This window comes from Gambusia affinis, linkage group LG05 (genome assembly GCF_019740435.1).
Source record: "Gambusia affinis linkage group LG05, SWU_Gaff_1.0, whole genome shotgun sequence".
In the NCBI taxonomy this organism is placed as follows: Eukaryota; Metazoa; Chordata; class Actinopteri; order Cyprinodontiformes; family Poeciliidae; genus Gambusia; species Gambusia affinis.
In genome coordinates, this window is record NC_057872.1 from 8,174,071 (window position 1) to 8,194,891 (window position 20,821).

Consider the following 20,821-nt stretch of genomic DNA (forward strand, 5'->3'; position numbering starts at 1 on the left):
AGTGAAGTAAAACTTATACGTTGGTCTAGATTCCAAGTACTCCGGAGCATGAAAATCAAAGTGCACATTTAAGTCAAAGCCAACTGAACTTCCTCTCTTGGTTCTTGAGGATGTTTCACATCCCATCCACTAGGCTTCTTCAGTTTTGAAGGTGGCTAGGAGCAACAGATTTTTCTGTAAGATGTAGTGAGAAAAATCACAATAATAAGGTATAAGTTTCAACCAGAATAAATTCTAAAATGGACTCAGGTCTGGACTTTGACTGGGCCATTCCAACTCACAATAATGCTTTGATCTAAACCTTTCTATTGTAGCTTCTTTGCTCTTTGTTTGAGGTCATTGTTCAGATGGGAAATCAGGACAAGATCCCCTTGGATCCCCTTGTCAGCTGCTACGAAGGCAAGAAGAAGCAAAGTGTTGGTGACTATATTGAGCAATCGTCAAGGAGGGTAAAGTTTTCTGTTTGTGCTTTTGTTCACAAATCTTTCATGCTGGCAGATAATGATTTATTTCACTTGTGCAGCTTACGTTCGAAGGGGGTGGTTTGACATTTTCATTTTAGATTTTTGCTGTGGTTTTGTGGCACAACTATGTGAAGTCGGTACCTTATCTGCAGAAGACAGAGTCAGAGCAAAACACGCAGATAAATTTCTTTGTCTCATCAGTAGCTGCGTTTCCATTAATGGCACAAAGAAAATAAATTTGCTCAGTGGAAACACGTCAGTTTTGACAAATACATTGTCCTATAAAACATTTTTGCGCTAGAATGAGGCGGCTTTTCCGCTGTGTCAACATCTGGACGTCACTCCTGGCGGAAAAGATGAAGAAGACGACAGGAATGGTGGGAGGATGATGATGTTTATTATTCACGTATGATTTTAACTAATTTTTTCTTAATTAATGGAAACCCTGCAATTAAATAAGAATTAATTAGTGACATTAGCGAAATATTAAAGTTTTATGCACATTTGTAGTGGAAGAGCAGCTTCTGCTGCACAACACAACTTTTATAGCTTTTTTCTTGGATGAGCATTGGATATCAAAGTAAGATTTAGGAGATGGAACAACTCCTAGTAATTCACTGATATTGCACTTTCATTCAGCAACATGAAGGCTGTTAATTTGAGAAATTAGTGACAATGTAAGCAACTGAGTCATGAAGAAGTGGCACTTGTTCAAAATAGCTTTACTGCTTGCACCCAAACTGCAAAGAAAGTTTTGAGTTCATGTTCTTTGATGACAGAAATTAATTTGTAAATGTAGCCTTGCCTGAGAATTGATTTGGTTTGACTACCATCTACCCATCCATCATCTATTGCCGGTACTCGCTTATCCTCACTGGGTCGTGGTTTGGCTGGTGTCGCTCTCCAGTGGTCATTGGCCAAGAGCCGGGTTACACCCTGAACAGGCTGCCAGTCCAACACCGGGCAATACAGAAGAGCTCCAAGGCAAGAGAAGAAGAAGAAGAAAAAGAAAAAAATCATGCTTGGTTTGAGTTGATTATGTGAACTTCTCTAACTGGAAAAACTCTCCAAGCAAGAGGAGTGATCTTTCAACTAGTGTAATGACTGAAGGGACCATTTAACATCTGGATGTTATGGGCAAAACAAAAATCCAGCTGTAACAATGGTTGCCTGGTAACTGTTTCGGGTGTCCAGGTCTCCAGAACAAGCATTTGACACAGGATGCATGCCAACCTGTAGGAACATCGATCAACTTACTTTATGTGTGTTGATGGTTTTGACAATGGCTCTTGACAAAATGTAATGGCTCCAATTGGAGTTCACAACTGTTGACTATAAGATGCGTTTGTGACGTTTCTTTGTTTTCACGATGTGAAGCACTTTGAACTGATCTCTTTGAGATGCAAGGAGGTTATTTCTGGTGGAATTTGATTCACCGTTTCGCTTACAATATCCCAGATCTAAAGCGCATAGAAAACCTGAGAGATGAGAGGAGGACAGGAGATTCTAGGTGATCCAGAGGGAATGGATAGTTAGGAGAAGACAAAGATCGCTGCAAGAGGAAGACTTACTTTGGCCTAGTCAAAGCCGGAACGGTCTATATGTGGTCATTCGCTTTCACACACACCCTTCACGGTCCACAAGACACCCTGTGTGGTTTCCTGTGAAACCCCTACCACTGCAGTGTATGCCATGGTGTTTTGGCTTCGAAAGCTGTGGTTTACAACAGTACAGTAAACACAGCAGCAATCATGAGGAACAACCATTACGTGTTCACAAGTTTTGAGGAGTTAATGATTGCCAAGCTGAAAAATCTCATTTTATTTTCCATGTTATTAGAAGCCAGAAAAAAAGAAAAAAAAAGAACAGAAGGCGTCGGTGGGACATTTGCCCGCTGCATGGGGGTGTTCAGTGTTTTGGTCCAACAGTTACGGCAGATGGATAGTGAGATGCACTTCATGTACTTTTGACAACATCGATGTCCAAACAGTTTTCCACTTAAACAAACGCCCACGAAATTATGACCAAACGCACAATAGCTTAGCATGTAGCAGGGAGCGAAAAGTAGCAGGGGTGTGACAAGAAGCAGTGGACGATATGAGGTCGAGAAGAAAATGACAGAACTTTCATTACACAACTGCGATGAAAGCCGGTTTTGGCATGTCAACCTGACTATCGCTGGTCCTTACTTGGGCTCATGTTAGCAATATGGGCCACTGGTGATTTTATTGAAAACAAACATTTCTTACCACAGTTTTTTTTTTTTTTTTACTTATAGAATAAAGATACTAGAATCAAAGGTGGATTTTTTTGTTTTTTAAACATTTTACAGCAGATGTGCTGTTGTAATAAATGATCCATTTATTTTCAGGCATTCTACACATATTTTACCAACTGTGCCATTAAACATGGTACCTTACCGTTTCGGCTAAATGCTCATCAGACAAATTGGATGTTGTTTTTACTTCATCATAAACACTTTCACTGCTGTGTGTTAGTGTGCGTATTACATGAAATAATTTATAGCAGAACGCCAATATATCCCTTGGTTGGTTTTTACTAAGAATGTTAACATTTTTATGAGTTGTGGGGTTGGCAGGGAGAAACCAGGGTTAGTTAAGTTTTCGTGTAGTTAATTTGGGATGTGAAGTAATGGGCGTTTCGAGGTGTGGTTTCAGGGTGTGCAAATCTCAGTCAGAAACGCCACCAAAGATTGGCCTCTGACTGGATGTCGACATTAGGACTTGTGGATGCAGGGGTTATGTTAGCGGCATCGGATTTTAAATGCACACATACACACAAAGGACTAGGCTGGGTGGGATGCGGAGACACCCAACACACACACACACACACACATGTACACGCAGTAGATCTGCAGGCTCTTCCCTGGGTTTAAAGAATGTTACTCGAAGGAGGTCAGGTTGAATTGGTACCATGTGTTCCTTCTCTTAAATTCATCACAACCTTCTATAAGTGATGTCTTTACATGTCTCTGGGGTGTTGTTTGTCAAACTGTCATTTGACCAAATTTAGGGAAATTGGGAAAATCTCGCTTGCCCTCCTCCCTAGAAACGCAATCATTCGTCAGGATGGAATAATATTTAGGGAAGGCAGAGACCTTCAGCTGAGTTTGTCTCATTAAACAACAATTATGTTATTTCACTCATTGATGGATGCAATAAGACGCAGAACGATAAAGTAGATGAGAGCCTTTCAAATCCAAATATTACTTAAACATGCGTATAAATCCGCAGTTCCAAACTGAACACAGCCAATTTGAGCTGACGGACTAACGCAGAGAAAACTAAATCATCTGTGCTGACAAATGCAGCCTATTACAAATGTATGTTCTGTTTGAAACTGTATACTTCCTCTCACAATGGGAATGAATCATAATAATTTGGGCTTTTTGGTGATTCATTTGAGCAGTTTTTTCAGGGTGGAGCTATTATACCACCAACAAGATTGATGTATTTCTTATGCAAGAATTGACGCAAATGTGAACTTATTGTTGATCTATTTTTAATTCCATACAGACTCTAAAATTTATTACCGTTAGGATCTGTATGTGTTTGATGTGTTAGAAGCTTGCCTTATTGTTCATTCCTCTGTGTGTTTAATTAGTTAGTTTATTCTTATTGTTTTCCATTTGGATCCACTTTTCCTTTCTGCTAATCTTAGATTCAGGAATCCCCTTTACTCAATTTCATTTGTCTGCCCTCCTCTGTTCCCTTCAACCCACCAGAAACAGGTGTTACTTTTCACCTGGTTGCCTCGGCATTTGCCCATGTCATTTTCTGAGTATATGTAATTCTCCGGTTTCATTGTTCTTCACTGAGCTCCTTCTGTGTTCTAACTCATGTGCCCGGTCGTAAGAAAGTTAGTTTCATCAGTTGTTTATAAAAGATATGTTTTATGGTTATCCTGAAGTCATGTCTGTACTTTTGTCCCACCTTAAACTAGCAAGCATAACACATACACCCTCACTAATATTTGTTCAAATGTTTTTAGGGAAAGTTGCTCAGGCTTTTATTAGCCACCAAAAAGGCGCCAGCATCATTCTGGCTGGAAATGTAAACCCTCTGCACCCCCCTTCATATCTGTTGATGCTCATCGTATTTGAGTGGTTTCCTGGGACGGTCATGCTCAGCCCATAAATTTTCCAACATGGAGAAGGTCAGGCCCTTTTAGACGTGTGACGACTGAAAATAAAGTGAACGGACCTCAAACTAGACTTCCAAAACCTTCACGCTATTGTTATTGTGTCCAAAAAGCTTCATCGTTGAGTGTAAAACTTTTATTAAACAAAACAAAACAAAAACAATTTCTTTTCATGCGAGGGTGAGAGATTGTTGAAACTTGGTTTTCCAACAAGAAAATAATCCCACCTACTCAACAAAGCTTTGGTGGGAAGGCTCATGTTAAACTTCCTGAATGGCCTCCTGAGTGCCCTGGCCTCAACGCAATTTGAGTTTTATGGACTATTCCTAAAAGCTGGGTAGCAGGAAAACAAACCAGTTTAAATAATATCCAGTGACTGTGCCAAGATGAGTGTTCCAACACCCTGCCAGAATTAAGCCAGGAGTTCGCTAATGACTACCAAAACTTTGTGCTTGGGGAGTAACTTTTTAATGGATATTTAACCATATAACAATGCATGCATATTGTTGTGCCGGCATGTATAATTTTGAACCCGTGTAAGTTCAAGAAGAACCACGACGATTCCCTAAATCATGCACACAGTGATTGCTTTCCTGGTTTCTCTAACCAAATTCAGTGTGACGTTCACACTGAATTTCACAGTAGATGTAAACATTGGACCAGAACGGAATTTCTTTGGGCTGTGGGAGAACAGAGAGGGAACCAATTATGATAAAGTTTATGGAAATCATAATCCAAATCTTATTACTATGCTTCAGTCTTATGTGGCAATATTTGTGTTGTGTCACTTCTTAAAAATCTCGAGAAACCAATTACTTGGACTTGGACTTGATCCTCAATTCTGACCATAGCCCATGGTGACACTGGAGAAGAAAGACTCTTTTATCAGGAAGAGACTCAATAATGGTGTGCAGCTGCCTCATTTAGCTGGTGTGTGTGTGTCTGGGCGTGTGCGTGGGCGTGTGTGTGTGTGTGTGAGGGGGGGAAGGGGCTACTTTATGTTCAAGAACCTAACAAACCCAGATAGTCATTAAAATGAACTTGTACATAAGCGGTCATCACTGTACGTGACCCGGCAAATTCTTTATGTTGAATTGTCATGTCCAGACAAGATCTAAAGCTGTTTAGTAATAGAAAAAGATCAAGGTGTGTAGGAAATTCTGAAAGGCAAGGTTCCCCACTGAAAATGCCCGAGGGCAGTTTAACAGGACATTTCCATATCTAAATAAATGAAAGGGCAAAGCTGTAAAGCCACAATTTTCATGCAAATCAGGACTCTTAAAACAACTGGTGCGATCTGACGGTGTGTCTGTTTACAAAAAGACTCAAACGTGGCCGGGGAGACATTCTTAATGGAGATGATTCTGCAGTGAATGTTCAAGGTTTCATGACACCAGCCTCATTCAGTGCTTTGGCTTCCAAGTCTGCTCTCAGGCTCTTGTACCACAGTGGGTGGCCTTTACCAAATCCCCAGTCTCCTATCACCAGTTGAACAGCTGCCTTTTCTCCTATTTAGCCTTTTTTGGCTCTCTCAGTCTTGTCTCTGTATTTGGAACAGTATTGACTAATTCAGAAAGGTTGTTGCATATGATAAGGTTTTATTGCCATTTATTGCTTCCTTTTTCTTTTTACATGAAATTGAGTTAAACTAAGTCATTTTAAGAGTTAAAAACAAGCCTATTTCACCTCTGTCCAAGATGAGTGTTTCCTCAAGCTGCTGCTGCCCCGTTTCCCTTCCTGTTCATGCATGTCCATGATGAATTCCCAAATTATCATTTAGGATTGATAACTGTGTAAAAATGTATGTTACACAGCTGTAAGCATGAAAAAATTAGGCACATTTCCTTTGTCTTCAAAGGCAAGGATGTAATGGTGAATGGTTTAAAACAGGGATCACCAACTCGGTGCCTCCAGGCATCAGGATGCCATTGAGGATTATAAAGGTAGCCCACAGAGCTGTCCCAAAATTAAATAAATCATTAATTGGTTAAAGGATCAACCGACAAACTGAGGATCAAAGGTCAATACTTTATAAGTACACAAATAATTATTTGTCAAATTTTTCAGAAAAAAGTTTGGGCTGCCATCAGCAGGAGATTCTCCAAGCAATTGATAGGTGAGTGTTTTCACTGGTGCAGACAGAGCATCTGCATAGTTTGGAATGGGATTGTTATCAGGTTATTGCTGCGATATTTGAGTAATACTTGCTTAATTTCTGTTGCAGTATGGCATATGTGTACCGTATGAGACATCTCAGAAAAGTGATATCATACAGGAGAATAATAATATTGCTTGTTGCACATTTCAAAAGTTAATAAGGCAACAGACTCGGCTCTTCTTAGCAATAATTCCACACAAGAAGATCTACGTGTAAAAGCTCTGCTATGGACTGATGCTTGTATATTTTCTCAGTGCCTGCTGTTGATTCTCTCCAGGTGCTCCAGTTTCCTCTCAAAGTCCAACAGCAGGCATGTTGGGTTAATTGGTGATTATACACTGACCTCAGATGTGAGTATGTGTATATACATTACCTCACCTGAATATGTTAGCATTATAATGGACTGCTGACCTGTCCGGGGTATATCCCAACCTCTTGCCTGTAGTGACAACCAGAATAGAGTCCAGACCCCCTCCAGACTGCTTTACTTAAGAGCATGTGGGTTGTGTGTAGTCTTTAATGTGTGCTTTGGATTGTCAGACCCTTCCCCCACCGTTGGTCTCTCCTATGTGGTAAATCCCACCCCTACTTATTGTTTTCTTTACCTCATCAGATGCTTACAGGGGACTGAAGGATGATGCAATAGCTGTCGAGGAGCAAGTGTGTGTGCTTGTTTTTTTTTGTTGTTGTTTGTTTTTATTTAATGGAAATATATTTGTTTCAAATGGAACTAGATCACATTCCTTATGTTTACGAGCCCAGAGTCTGGAAGTTGAACAACCGCCCAACGTTTCATTTGCAGTGCAATTCCAACTGGGTTTCAGCACCATAAATAAACCAGCACTGCTGTCGTGTCACGAATGTAGTTTTACTAAACCTGCTAAGCTTGTGTTTCTACCCCTTGAATTCTCCTCACTGTATTTTACAATGTTATGAACACAAACTTCGGGGAGGACTGTATCTATTGGATTACGTCTAAATGCAATTGGTTGCACTGAATTTTATTTGGAGGTGGGGGACAATTGCACATTTTTCAGTTTGACAGCCACAAACCACAAAGTGTTTTATTGGATTTTATTTGATAGACAAACACAAAGTAGTGCATAATTGTGAAACAGAAGAAAATTGATTCATGGTTTTCAAATATTTCATTTTAGAAATCGAAACCTAAAAAGTGTTCTGTGCGTTTGTGTTTAGCCCCTTTGACTCAGACTGCTCTCAATAAAACCCGGGGCAACCAAATGAGATGGAGAGTAACTGAATTAGTCAATACAACCTGTGTGTAATTTAATATCACTATGAATCCAGCTGTATCTGAGGGTGTCAAATATTTTTAAAGCGGCCCTTTTATGTATTTTCCAGGCACATAGTGCCATTTTATAGCACAATCAAGCAACTGTTATCTTCGGTAATAATTACTGATGTTAGCATGTTTATATATAATTTCAACATGTTACACACCATATTTATATGCAAATATAACTCTCAGAAATAACATAAAATAACTTTGACTTTGCAATTTGAAGCCTTGAAATTGGACTCCGTCTCTTTAAGAAGCTACTGCTCTTTCCGACACTCCCACTTCAGCCCGTCATCACAACAGCTCTCCTTCGTTATACGGTTTACAACCCTTCTTTAGGAGCGTTAGACTGAGAAGTATGTCATGTGATAATCTCAGCAGACTCTCAGTTCCACCAGGTGTTTGCTAACTGCTGCTGCCACTAGTCTGAAGGAGCTGAGTGGCGAAGGCGAGGTGCTCGGCTGGAGACTGCAGGCTCCGAGTAGAAGTTTGTGGAAATAGGCGGCACTTTGCGAGAGCAAGCATTTAGGCGCCTCCGAGTGGATTCTTGAACATGAATGAATGAATAAAGATGGACAGAGCTAAAAGCAGGATACTCCTGAATGAAAATCTAGTTAAGTTACTTCTGAACTCAATTGGCTGTACTAGATTTTATTTAGTTGCTTTGGAGTCAAGAATACAAATATACTTATAATACAAACCTGACAGTTGTGCATTGCTTTGTGTTGCTCTATCATATAAGATGAAAAAAAAAAACGTGAGAGGTATAACAGTTTTACGACTCACTGTAAGGTGACATTCACAAATGTGCACAAATCCATGTCTATATTTTCCCCACACTATTTCCCAATTGTGGTATTTCCATTAAGTAAGACAGGAACTCAAAATCATGCGTGACTAAGTTTGTTCACGCGATAAGTCACTACAAATTACTGTGGCAGCGACAGATGTACATGAGACATATTCACAATCCAGCCACGGTGCTAGCTCTCAGCAGCCATCAGAGACGTCAGCGTCTTATTCAGGCGTTGGAGTGTCAAGTTCCTGATGGTTGGGAGCGGCTACGTGTGTAGCGTTTTGGGGGAAATTGTAGGAGAAGAGCTATGGATTCCACAAGACCAAATGACACACAATGTTTTATGAACTGTTCAATGTTATGAGCACTCTGGTGGAGAGAGATATATAATGTTAAAAACAAACAAAAATAAACTGTAAACTTAACGAAAACAAACTACAGACCACAAAGAAGACTACATTCTGTTGTCTTCGTCTGGTTGATCATTTGACTCAAGTGATGCGGAAAACGTGTTTCCATTGCAGTTTTGCGAAATACATCTATTTTGATGCAGCTGAAAAACCACCTCATGCTACTGCAGTGTTTCTCAATTCCGGTCCTCACGCCCCCCCTGCCCTCCACATTTTAGGTGTTTCCCTTCTGCCACACACCTGGATTGAATATGTGGGTGATTAACAGGCTTCTACAGCACTTGATGGTCATGCAATCATTTGAATCAGCTGCTCTGCAGTAGAGGTACATCTAAAACATGCACAGCAGGGGGGCCTGAGGACTGGAGTTGAGAAGCGCTGTGCTAGAGCAACAACTGTTATCAAAAAAAAGGTTTTTTGTTTTTCGAAATTGCCGCGATTCCATTAAGCAAATATACTTCTGTGTCTTCAATTTGCACAATTCTTGGCTAATGGAAACCCGTATGGAGACGTCCCTGCATTTTGCAGGACTCCATGTGCCGCAGATCGACGTCTCTCCATCTGTGCTGCTTTCCACGTCCCCGATTGATCCTTCAGCAGTGAATCCTCTTCACCCCCGGTGAACCCACCAACAGGCACGTTAATCTCTCCCACCACACAGTAAGTTGAGGTGGAGCAGTGGTGATAATGGATAGAGGTAACCTTTGATCCCAAGAGGAAAGCATCTCCCTAACCTTCCTCCTCCTGATCTTGCACCTCCTCCCTTCGGGTAAAGGCTCAGAGTTTCCACTATCGCCACGATGACCCGCTGAGCTGCTATCATCTGCGGACAAAAGCTGTGGTGGGACACACACACACACACACCCATATGCGCGTGTCACTGTGACCACCTAAGAGAGAAAGGACACAGAGAGCAGGAGATTGGAGCAATCAGCGCCGGTGGCGCTGGTCTTGGTGTGCTCCGTGACGGCATGTTCATTAAAGGGGCCGAGCTAGATGTGTGTGTCAAAGATGTTGTTTTGAGAGGCAAAAAAAAAAAAAAAAAGGGGAGAGAAAAAGAGGGGAAATGGGGACTGGATGGGGAATACCCCACCCATTTGGTTGTTTTCGCTGAGGTTGCCATGGCGATTTTCAAAACCAGAGCAGATCATTTTGAATTAGAGGAGCAGTTTTTGAGCTTTAGAGGATAACTCTTGCCTCCGTCTGCTCTCTTCTTCCACCCCTCCCTTTGTTCTGTACGTTTCTTTCTGTTCCCTTCTCCTGTGTCGGCCTCTGTTCCCGTCAGCCTGACGTCTCAGGGCAGTGCTGCGTGTTTTTTTTGAGGTCACACAGACCTCAGGGCCACAACCTGGGAGAATTACAGTCGACACGCACTCAATCATTCCCCCTCCACCTCACAATACAATGAGCTGCATTTACCAACAGCTCCATATGTTTGCAACATGGCAACAAAGAGAGAATATAATATTTCATGTAAGAAAAGCTCTCCAAGTACCCCAATTGTTATGTCAACTTTGGCCTGTGCTTTGAGCCTGAGAGCAGAGTTTCTGCTAAATGCAAATTTTAACCTTGATTAATACCGATAGACATGAAACGCGGTGGCTTGCAAAAACATCGTTCCGTTTCAACTTGTTTCGCATTTCGTTAGGGTTTGATGTTACAGGAACGGATTTCACTGGAAGTTTAGGTCCCGGGCAAACACAACGTAGTGTGAAATTGTTGAAGTCGAAGGGAAATTACTGTTTTGAAAATTTGTGGTGCGGCTCTTCTAGTTTTGCTCATCTAGGGACTAAAAGCCTCAACCAGATTGGATGGATATTATAATAACATGGGTGTTAGTTTTCCACCACAAAGGGTTTTGCAGTTCCTTTGGTCTTCTGACAGGACGCCCGACAGCTTTCTTTCGACAATGACTTTCTTTTTGTCACTCATCCTCACAAACGTGCATTATTTTGCATTGGGATGAAAGATAAAATCCTGATAAAATACACTTCTGTTTGTGGTTGTAATGCGACAAAATCCAATAAAAAAATAAATAAAAATGGCCTGAATACGTCTGAAAAACACAGTATGCGTCATGGCATGTGTCAGTGCTTAGAAACACAAAACCTGGAAGTGAATCTTAAAAAGCAACTTCGCCTCAATTTGCTGTGAGAATTTATTAGTTTAGTTTTGGTTTCATGCGCCCCCAGCTACCTTGTGTAAACACTCTCTTTTACGTTCTCCTTTTGGAAGGCAGAAGGCGCTGCAACTTTCTCATCACATGTGGATGTCTGTGTTGTCATTTGTGTAAAATGTGACACTTCCTTCACCTCAGGGTTGCCTGTGCCCATAACCTACTCTAATAAATCCCCTCTAGTGTGTTTTCATATCCGTTTAGGGATTATTTACATAATTTCTCATGAACGTTGTTATAAATTAGAAGCCCTGCCGTTGTATTTCACGTCACATGCTACACATCGACTATTACAGGGTCATCCATCTATTTATTAGGAACCAAAAGCTATAACACGGGATTAATGGCCTGCTACTGTCTATTACGTGTAGTTTCTCCGTTAGAGGCCAAAATTATTTGCAGCAGACAAATATTCCTTGCGAGGGGGTCGTAGTGGTGGGGAGATTTAACGCTTTATGACACAACTCAAAGGGCGAGCCAAGTAAATGAAGTTAGTGACAATCCTCTGGGTTTTCAGTACAACCCAGCGTTACGAATTGAGATTGATGGATTACTCCAGCGATACGCTGCATCAGTATGTCATTACAGCCTCCCGGTCTGGTCCTCTGTGGGCCATCGGTCTGTTTGTCGACCGCGCTACTTCACTATTCTGATGTCAAGACGCCGTAGTCTTCTTCGAGTAACATTTTAAAACTGCTTCTCAAGTATTTTGAAAGCGAGACCATCTAGAACAGGGGTCTCAATCTCCAGGCCTCGAGGGCCGCAGTCCTGCAACTTTTAGATGTGCCTCTTCTGCACCACACCTGAATAGAATAATTAAGGCTCTGGAGAATTGATCTACACAAGGTGGAGGTAATTAAGCCATTTCATTCCAGTGTTTTGTACCTGTGGCACATCTAAAAACTGCAGGACTGCAGCCCTCGAGGACTGAAGTTTGAGACCCCTGATCTAGAACAAGCGTTTCCAGAAATGACGAGGTTGTTCGTTGGTGTTTAGACAATGAATAACCAACGTCTTAGTGATCAAATATTTCTTTTAAAGTCTTTCATAGCGCCACAGCGAGAGCACTAACTCTCTCAGATGGCCATATTGTTCAGTAACGGTAATCTTTAGGTCATATTTTTCTATGAAGGAGAGGTAATGCAATGGGTACAGACAACGGATGGATGGGTGGATGGAAGTTCACGTTGGTTATGAAAATATTCTGAAAACTGTGAACTGTGAGGAAAACTTAACAAAGGTGTCCTCCAACACTCAGCTCTTGGCCCACTTCTTTTTATGTTTTATAAAATCTGCCATGTTCCAGATCTGTCGATGACACAGGTCTTCTGTAAAAGCAGCTGGTAAAACATTGCCCCCTACATCTGTCATCAAATGTTGCTTTTCCTCAAGTGTCTGACCTTTGGCGGCAATTATTCAAATCTAAAGATGACCGGATAACGTATTGAGCCAGATTCAGATGTAAATTTGCAGGATGAGGTGGGATTCTCGTTTAAAACTGTAAATGTGTGTGAAGATGTTAAGCAGAGGTGAGCAAACATTCAGAATAGCTAGACTAGCTACCATTCCATGCCACCAATGTTTCAGACATTTTTTTTGACAAGTTACGTTGCCGTGTAGCTACTTGGTTATAAGAAGCACCTGCAACAATCACACCACTGACCAAGGGATAAAATGAGGTTTGTACAGGAAACCAAAACAAAAGTCCATCTGGGGTCGGACTTTGTAAAATTAACTCCAGCTGTAAGTGCTGGAATTTAAGCCACTTATTAATACTTAACATTTCCACTGTACAAACAAATAGAAACCTCTCAGTCCTCCTATGATGTCATTAAAGTAGAAAAAAATAAAGATTTTATTGTGCTGATATGTGACACGGAACCAGCAACATTCCTCTGAACTGATACATTTAAACACCGAGTAGAGATTAAATCACATTATTAGTTTAGCGTAGTGGTGTGAAAGTAAACAGATGAAGTCCTGCTGTGAAGGTAGGTAGCCTTATAAAAAGCTGCCTGCAGGAGACATACTGTCACTTTTATCACTGAATTGGAAAAAGAGGCATCATTACCTCTTAAATAATTGGGGGATCTTAAGTAAAAACAGGTTCTTATAAAGGTTATGGCTACTGAACTCAAAACAGAGAAAACAAACGTCTTACTCGGCTTTTTCCTCCAAGGGTTGCTACGGTGAATCATCTGTCAGTATTTAATCATCTGCCTCCATCGTCTCCATCAATCATCCGCTCCAAACAATGTTATTATTTGTATTTTTGGCTGACCATAATATTAAAATGATTTCACTTGTTTAGTTATTTTTTAAAATTCTTCAGTCAGTATTTAAGCAGGTTAACCTGCATCAGTCTTTTTCTGCGTCTGCTTTAAGAAAGGAGCATGAGCTGCTCCTGCCTGCCGTGGGGGATGGAGCCCAAAGCAGGAGAAAAGAGCAAATGAGGACGGCGTGCAAATGGTGTGCATATGTTAATGAGGAGGTCAGTTGTGAGTCTCTGTGTTGTCCTTTTGATAGACGGGTGACTTGTCCAGGATGAATCCTGCCTCTCACCCACTTCCCACACACCCCATTCAGGTTGGAGAGCAGCGAACAATTTTTGTAATGTAAAAACTGCAATTCAAAACTCCTCCTGCAGCTCCACAGCTCAGATGGCTGCACAGATTTGTGACACTTATCTTTTTTTATTTATTTATTTATTTTTCCCCACCAGGGGGTTCTTTTTGTGGGCTCTGGTGTCCCTTTGCATGGTGGGCTGGCAGGAGGGGGGGAAGGAGAGGGGGGAAGACGTGGCAAATGTCGTCGGGTCCGGGAATCGAACCCGCGACGGCTGCGTCGAGGACTGGGGGCCTCCAGGCGTGGGACGCGCTACCCTCTACGCCACCGGAGCACGCCCCTTGTGACACTTATCTTAATATTAATAATTATAATGACGTTAAGTTGCCATTACAATTATTGGCAACTACGGACACGTTTATTGCGCTGTTCATATTGGTCTCGATGTTTGCAGTTTTCTGGAGCGCAACGCGAAGCTCGACGTCATTCAGAGGTAATACATTAACTTGACATTAACAAAGACAAAGCGGGACGGATCAGCCGGGAAATGATGAAAAGGGAGAGACTGACTAAAACTACCATAATGACGGACAAATTCTGGGATTTATTATGAGTCTCTGCTTATTTCAAAGCCCAAATGAGCAACTTCACGTTCAAAAACGAGCCCAAAAAGGCGCAACCTGCCACTCATTAAATTTTCAAGCGACTTTAAAAAAAATGAAGCCCAAAGCCGTTTATAATAATCGGACTTGGCGACAGAAACTCAAAATAGTTCCAGTTTTTCCACCAACAAAATGCGCATCTCCCTCCATTGTTTACATTTCTGTTGCACAGAGTGGTAACAGAAGAAAACTATAAATATATGGCTACACTTAACTTTACTGGATGGCTCGCTCGCTGTTACTGTCGCTTACTCTGCGCCCCCTAGAGGCCTTGGTTGGAAAGTTTAGTTTTCGGAAGGCTGCGACAAAACTTATGCATCCCATTTAAAGAGTGTATCGTAGAAAGAAACACTATATTCAGTACAGGTAAGGATGCAAGTTATTAATTAATGAGTTAATCTAAAGTTGATTAGATTAAAACAGAAAATTATGACTATGGTCAAAGTGCAAGAATAAATACACTGAAAAAGATACCTCTTTAAGAGGAGCATAAAAAATCATGGAAAGGTTTTCCACCTGATTACTTTATTTCAGCACCATGTAATTCTGTTACTCCTATTTAAAGCAAATGTGTTAGGTCAACTTAATTTATTAAGGTTATTCTAATTTAAATAAAATGAGTTGGCTCAACTTATTGTATTATGGTTATTCCAATTTAAAGCAAATGTGTTGGCTCAATTTAATTTTTTAAGGTTGATTGGATCCAATGTAATTTAATAAAGCCAGCCCAACTAATGTGCAACACTTTGGACCAAATAATTTACTTGACCAAGATTAACGGCAATTTAGTTGAGACCAACTTTTTTTTTTTTTCTCTGAAGAGTTTTGCTGCGCTAGTGGCTCATATTTTTTTTTGAGACAGTAGGCAGACAGGGTGAGAACATGCAGCAAAGGTTGCCAGGAGTCGAACCAGCAACATCCACATCAAGGACTAAGGCCTCCAAACGTGCAGTGTGCTAAACCCCTGCGCCACCAGAGCACGCTGGAAAAACCATCTTATGTTACAGTGATTCCTTCACTAATTATTAAGTTGATCCAATTCATGAAAATGAAATTAGCTCAACAAACATACATCATGCTGAAAGAAAACTATTTAATCGTGTGAAAATCCTTTCCATGATTTAATTATGTTAATTCAAAGACTTTTCTTTAAAAAGTCAAAGACCTTTTTGACTTTTTAGAAAAAATGTCTTTGAGAACTTTTTTTTACAGTTCTTAAATTTTTACAGTTCTTAAATGCACTGTATCAGTCCATTTAAGAACTGCACTGTTACAGTGCACTTCTGTAACAGTGCAGATATTTGTTTTTCTCTGCCCTGCAGAGAAAAACAAATATCTATAGTTTAATGTGTAACTAAAACCTCTTTGAAGTTTTCCCAGGTGCAAAACACTTATGTCGTATAATCTCTCGTGATCCCCTGATCTCAGTAGATCCTCTTCGGAGGGAAATGAATCTGACTAAATTGAATCACATCGTCTCAACTTGAATACGTTATTCAAGTTGAGACAAAAACGATTGTCTCACGTAAACTCACTCGTCTTCAGCACTATATCAGTCTGACTATAATGAATCGTGTTATCTCAACATGATTAAAATTCATAAACGTGAAGTTGTTGAATTTCTTGTTTATCCAACATGATTGTATCACGTTTTTGTTTGAAACATGAAATTATTTAGTTAAAAGTACATGATATTCTTTTGTTAATCTGATAACCCCCTAAGTTCATTTTTTACAGTCAGTGAGCAAGAAACCACAATAAATTTAAAAGACACCAATTAGCGTAATCACTTTTTTCCCGAAGGTAGGAAAAACCGGAGCACCCGGAGAAAACCTATGTATTGAGTTTAATGAGTGTTTCGTAGAAAAAAACACAACGTCCAGGACAGGGAGGAATGCAAGTTATTGATGAGTTAATCTAAAGTTGATTAGATTAACACAGAAAATTATGGCTATGGCCAAACAGTAAGAATAAATAAAAGTCTAACCATTACTATTTAATACAAGAGGCGTATACAAACTGTCCATCCATCCATCCATCCATCATCCACTTCAGATCACAGGGGTAGCAGCCTAAGTAAGGAGGTCCAGATTCCCTCTCCACAGCCATTTGGTCCAGGAGTTCCCAGAGCAGCTGAGAAACCTCCATAGTGTCCTGGGTCTTCCTCTTGGCCTTCTCCCGGTGGGAAGTGCCTGAAACATCTCACCAGGGAGGCGTCCAGGAGGCATCCTGACCAGATGGTCTCCAAATCCAAGACCATGGCCTCGGATTTGGAGGCACTGATCCTCATCCCGGCCGCTTCACACTCGGCTGCGAATCGCTCCAGTGAAAGCTGTAGATCACGACCTGATGAAGGCAGTAGGACCACATCTTCTGCAAAAAGCAGAGATGCGATCCTAAGGTCACCAGATCGGATCCCCTCAACGCCTTGGCTGTGCCTAAACATTCTGTCAATAAAAGTATTGAATAGAATTAGTGACAAACAGCCTTGGCGGAGTCCAACTCTCACTGGAAACGAGCCCGAGTTGCTGCCGGCAATGAGGACCAGACTCTGGAAGTACAGGGAGCATCTGTAGCCCAGGATCAGATCACCAAGGTCCCCACCTTCTGCTAGGGAATCCCGTCTCCTCTTCGGTTGTGCCCTGCTGGGCTCCATGGGTTAAAGCCCAGCCCCAAGGTGTATACGCCTCTTGTATGCGATGTTCACAATCGCACCTCATAATATTCTGTCGGCTTCAACCTCTAATGAGGGAACTTTACCGCTCTCCTCTCCCTCCAGGTTGACTGCTATTTTTTATCTCCCCTCAAAATTTCCAGAGCTTCCTGCCTCCCGTTGTAAACGGACGTCTTCCCGGGTTCCTTTCACTGGGGGGCTCTGGCTGAAACTGAGTTGCTAGATTGCCTTTCAAATCTGGCATGCCCTCATCCGAACACAAAGTTCTTTGATTTGAAGACGACTTTGGTTTGGGTGGCTGGACAATTGGTGGTAGATATCTATTTTTTCTCTTTTCAGTTATTGGCTTTATACTGCTTTCGATATCCGGTCTCACCACAGCAATGTCCTCCTCTGTATTAATTATGGATTTCTCCAAATCCTCTAGTTGAATTCTCTCAATGACCACCTCTCTTCTGATCTTTGACAGTTGCTTGGTAAGTTCATTTATTTGACTCTGATCTTTTTGGCTGTTCTCCATTAGTACAGATATTTCAGCATTTAAAGCCTCATTGTCTTTTTTTAACTGTATCCAATCCGATATTGTAGGTTCTAAACTTTTTTTGTGTGTCTCAGCCTCTCTCCTTACCTTCGAGGGTCGTCTCTTTGCCTGCTCATACAGGAGTTCATTGAGCTGCCGATCTTTTTTCATTAAGCATTCTTGTAAAATCCTGCTTCTCCGTTTTTCCTGAGCAATTTTCTCGTTTAGAAGCTCAATTTGATCATGGGCTTTAATCAATTCCTGTGCCAGTGTTTTGTCCTTGATCAGGATGGCAGGTCTCTCTTTTAACCTTTGTTGAAAATCTACAACCAATGTAATCAATTCCTCTCTAGACAATAGTCTAATTTGGGAAAGTTTCAATGAATCTGTATCAAATGACGACATTTTCATTATCCAACTGATCTTTCACAAAGCTACGAAAAAATGTAACGATAAATCCACTATATCAACTCCACCGTCTGTGCTGCTGCTGCTTGCGTTCTGCCAGTTTGATTCAGATGCAGGATATTCAAGGCTTCTGTCTCTTATGACATCATAACACTTTGACATCATCAGATTCCATCAGTGGAAAAAATCTAATGTATGCAATGTTGCTAGGCAACAGCAAAGCCAGCTCACTTTCCAGCCTATATATATATATATATATATATATATATATATATATATATATATATATATATATATATATATAACTTTATTGTAGAAACAGCCAAATCTTACAAGCACATATACGTCTTAAGCCCAGTTCACACTACATAATTTTAGAAATGTCGGCCGATTCTCAAGACGTGAGAGACCACACACTGGTCGATTAAAAATTGTAGGTATTACCACACACTCGATTGTAGAGTGTGAGGTTTCACTCAAGGACTTTCCAATTCCAGATATGAAATCCCTTGAAATTCTGCGCTACCACACTTGAACTTAGAGTAAACAAACATGGACGACAACGTTGAAGCAGTAACTTTAGTTTGAGGACTTATTTTAACCCTAAAAAGACGTAACCAAAAATTAAAACTTTGGATTAAGAACTGGAGTACATTATTGTTTGTGTTTATAAAAAGAAATGTTTTAAGTCGATTCAGCTGTTTTACTGTATTGGACCGGTACTGGCCGATAATAAACCTCAGATATTATGTCGAAAGGAACAAAAGTAGATCAGTACATCCTTAAATGCAGTCCTTTATGTTGATCTCTCACATAAAATTACAATAAAATGCATCACATTTTGTATGAAAACGGCAAAAAATGTTAAAAATCCAAGGGCATGAATATTATTTTAATTCACTGTGTAATGAGGGGCTGATTTTAGATCTTATAAACTGTCTTTATTTGCAGACACGACTCCGGTGGCTGTCCAGGCAGAAGTGACCCTACAGACAAACTTCTTTGCTGCCAGAGACTTCTTGACTCACTTCCTGCCGCTCATCAAACCAGGCGGTACGAACACACAGCTGCATCTGAAGAAGTGAGACACAAGGCTCCTCCTTCACAGGAACTCATTTAAGGTTCAGCTCATGTTCAAATGAGCCAAATTATCTTTAGCTCAGCAGCTAAGGACTTTACTTCCTCGTAGAAGTTTTCTGGCCAATCAGCAATCATTAAAAAGCTGGACCTGCAGACTTTCTGCAAATTCTGATTGTGGCCGATACCAATTATTATTTTAATTTATTTTTTTTTTGCCAGTAAAGTCGTTAAATATAGCGACTGATTTTCAGACATTTTCGGATGACATGCAAATATCAGCCAACCGCGTTAAATTAAGGAAATCGGAACCTATTTATCGGTGCACCTCTACTTACTGCCTCCCTACTAAACATTTTAACTGTAGTTAATGGAGAGAACGAATCTATTTTGATCTGTTGTAGTATTTTGGAAATGATACAGAACTTGTTGGTAACTTTAAGTCATCTCTGCATTCGTTTTAGGACAGGTGGTGAACGTCTCAAGCTTTGCTGGTCGCCGTACCCTAAACAAGTGCAGCCTGGAGCTCCAGCAGCGTTTCCGTAGCGACGACATCACAGAGGACGAGATGGCGGTACTGATGAGGCGATTCGTTGACGCTGCCAAAACGGGGGAACACAACCAAGATGGCTGGCCGGAAACGGACCTATGGAGTGTCAAAAACTGGACTGATGGTAGGATTTACAGAGCTGTGAAATGGCTTTCATCATTTGTTACAGATTTCATATTTAAATGTTACAGATCATGAAATAAATTTAAATTTCCAACTAATATGACCTGAGCATGGAACCAGTTTTAAGATAGTTTAGCTTCTTAAAGGAGAACTGCGAGCTGACATTTTTTTGTACTTCATTTGTAGCAGCACCATTATTAAAATATTTAACATAAATGGCACTGTTCTGAATATTTGTATTGCTATGTAGAACAAAGTTGTTTAAATTCTACATTTTTACTTGCACAATGCAGATCAACTGCTATGGGCTTCTTTGGGTTCAGATAAATCAAGAATTATTAAAAATGTTTAAAGATGCTAATTTAACATTGAGGTTAAATCCTCAAAACACCAAAGTTAATTAGCAACAACATGACAAAAGTTAGATTTTTGTACCAGCTCCTTGTCAAGACCAAGTGACCATGATTGAGTTTAGGATCTACTTCCGTCAAGCTGGACCTCAGTCCATAGGGAACGCTGTTCCAAAAAGCTTCTCCCTGTTTTCACATTATGATGGAAAAGACAACTTAGGCTGAGTTCTCACTACGGATAAATCAGATCCAAAGCCGACCGTTTAATCGCTGTCTGAACAGCCAAATTGCAATTTTTTCACCCTCCCAAAAAAAGTGATTTGTGTCACTTCCATATGTGGTCCAAAATCTGATAGAGACGTCGGTCACTCGACAAGACGCGTAGAGGAAATACGATTAAATAACAAAAGAAGATAGTAATGCACAG